Source organism: Leopardus geoffroyi, chromosome C3, assembly GCF_018350155.1.
Source record: "Leopardus geoffroyi isolate Oge1 chromosome C3, O.geoffroyi_Oge1_pat1.0, whole genome shotgun sequence".
NCBI lineage: Eukaryota > Metazoa > Chordata > Mammalia > Carnivora > Felidae > Leopardus > Leopardus geoffroyi.
In genome coordinates this window covers 39,872,540-39,875,346 of record NC_059338.1, presented here as the reverse complement: position 1 = coordinate 39,875,346, position 2,807 = coordinate 39,872,540, and the positions used below count along the sequence as shown (strand labels likewise).

The 2,807-nt window shown below is 48.5% G+C and overlaps 1 long non-coding RNA gene across 1 annotated transcript; it reads right to left on the bottom strand.

Annotated features, from left to right (window-relative positions):
* Positions 1-322: 322 nt before the first annotated feature.
* On the bottom strand, positions 323-2,366 carry LOC123586461. Its single transcript, XR_006706806.1, has 2 exons — positions 2,178-2,366; positions 323-817 (listed from the first exon to the last, which is right to left on the bottom strand). It is a non-coding gene; the product is annotated as an uncharacterized LOC123586461 (long non-coding RNA).
* Between the last annotated feature and the right edge of the window lie 441 nt (positions 2,367-2,807).

Genomic DNA, 2,807 nt, shown 5'->3' with positions numbered 1-2,807 from the left:
TGGCTGTGTTCAGGTCTAGGAAGCAGTCACACAACCACACGTTTATCTATTTGGAGGCTTTCAAAGGTCGGTGGAGCCCACTCAGTTTATATTCCCACCATTTTAAAGTGCATATTGCTGTTCTGGACATTGTTTAACTTGGTCTTATCTCTCTCTATTCATTCTTGCTATGATGGGATCCCCTCAAGTGTACTGGCCCGATTCCACTACGTCAGACGTATGCAGCAGGGAGAGGAGCTACACCAGCAGCTGGGGGAGCTGAGCGGAAGGAAGGAGGCTAAAACATATTAATCCCATTTCAAGTAACAGGCACTGTGTTAAATGCTTTCGGACACAATACCGCATTTAATCCTCACGGCAGTCTTGCAAGGAGAGCGTTGTTACGATTACTTTCACACAGGAAGAAACTGAGGCTTAGAGAAATGAAGATCTGAACCAGGGTCTATTGGACTCCAAACCCCATGGGTCACAATTCTGAGCCCCAGCTAGAACTGCCAGTGATCTTAGGCCAGGTCTCCAGGATTCCTTGAGACAAGACTTATGTAATACTGGGTCCGAAGATGAGGCTAAGTGGGTTGGACCTGTCCACTTAGCCCTGGGTTTCTTTACTGGGAAAGCGTTCCGTCAAGCTCTCCCCTGATGCGCGGGTCAAAATTCTTTCCAACCGAATGTAGACCTGTAGTCATCATGGGAATGTTGCTATGTTGTTCTTTCAGCTCCCAACTCTACTTCTTGGAAACCGGGTCACAGACTTGTAGGAGTTTCCATCCACGGTTCTGCTTAGTCTGTTAAGATCAGATGAACAGGGCTGAGGAAGCTGTAGGCAGACAGAATTAGCGATAATTCTTTCCCACAATACTGCGCTCCATTCTTCTAACATACCTCAAGTGCATGCCCTCGGCCAAAACAGATCTGGCAAGAGGGAGATTAACAATGATGACAAAAATAGTCCCTGACTTGATAAAACAAATATCAACTGGGTCAGGGGACAAGAACTGCCCATAACCAACCTTGGGATCTAATATGTTCTTCATTAGGACAGGATTGCACCATCTTAAGTATTTCACCTCATGCTAACTCTGAAGTTAGACCTTATACCCCTGCCCTTGAACTTAGTCAATATTTGCAAACTGCAGGGGGAAGAAAAAAGTATACAAATCAGCAAGTGGGGCAAATGTAAGACATTTGGGAATAACGTTTTTGGTTTTCTGGAAGCTCCTAATTCCCTATCCGTTAATCTTTCAGAACGGACCTTCGGAGACCAGGTGATTCGGGCAGATGTTTTTATGTGGTCGTGCGTGCATCGTCGCAGGGTGGGGGGCAGAGGGGGCGGTGCTAAGTTTTCACTGAATAAAATGTGGCTTTGTCTAGGTCTGGTCTCCCGAATTTCCTCTCAAGATAAAGATGAGCTCATTTGCACCTATCCACCTCTAGATCAGTAAACACTCTGCCTGGGTCAAATTCCAATCCCAGACCTGAGGCCCCGGTACTTCAGGAGTCCATTGATTTTCCCTTTTCTGAGGCTTCAGGGTGAGAGGGCAGGGCAGGTGGGGGTGCGGGGGGCCTGGGTTTCCTCTGCCGCCCACCTTTGCCACCATACGTGCTCTGCCCGAGTCTCCAGCTCCCAGAAGTGTGAGCGTCAAATCCCACTCCGCCCAGGGCTAGTTTCTGTACCTGACCGCGCCTTCCTCACCGTCTCCTTCTGTCGCCCATTCTGCCCTCTACCCAGACTTCCAGTGTGGTTTTGGTGCCATCTGTTTCACAAGTTAATTTTTTTTTTTTTTTCCTGCTCACTCACCCTGAACTCTGGTCTTCCTAAATAAGGTTCTCCTGCCTCTTTCCCCACTCCTTCCTTATCTGCGGTAGGGAACTACGAGCCCATTGTCACATGGACCCGCGCGAAACACAGCATATCCCTTCTGCACATTTGACGCCCCCCCTCCCATGTGTCACAGACACATCGACATCCCACTTGGCGCGTCCTTGTTTGAGGAAAACAAGTGCACCCTGCTTGCTTCCCCTACCAGATGCTTGGCGACAGTCGATATGGGCTATCGAATTGGCAAGGGAAAAGACAAAGGAAGCAAGCAGCCGTGGTGGCATTTAAAATGTCAGTGACCACCCTGTGGGGACAGCCGTGTTTCCCAGACCTCAAGGTTAACGAGAATTCTTCCTACCTGACCGCCTCTTCCGCCTACCGTTTATTGAGCATGTTGTATACCATGCACTGTGCCCAGCAGAGCTCATTTACTCCTTGGTGTGAGAGGTGGGTGTTCTTTTTATAAAAGATCTTGATTTTATAAAGCGATGATTCAAACGGATGAAAAACCTGACATGTCACGGACTAGGCTTCAGATGTAGGTGTGTTTGGCCCCGTGCCCCCACCTTCTTCAGGAGTCACTGACCGCTGAGGTGAGCCCTGCAGTCCAGACTCCCCCGCCCCCGCCCCTGCCCCGGCCCCCCGAGGACACGGACCAGACCAGGGGATCCATTGATCCAGGTCAGGACCTCACTTCCTCTCGGTGGTGAAGGGTGCGCTCTTCCCTCAGTGCTTTCGTATTCTAATACCTATGCCTCTTACAAACAAAAGTTGTGCTTGTTTGCTGAAAAAAAAAAAATTAAATGCGTACATTTAGGCAGAAATGTATAAAGTCAATGTTTAAACTCCCCCCTCGCCGAAATGCCTCCTTGCCTATTTTCACTCCTCGGGAGTAGCATTTACTATGAAGGTGCGTGTTCTCACGAATAGTGTGTGTGCACATGCATGTGGATATAGATAAAGGTATAGCAACTTAAAAAAAAAACAA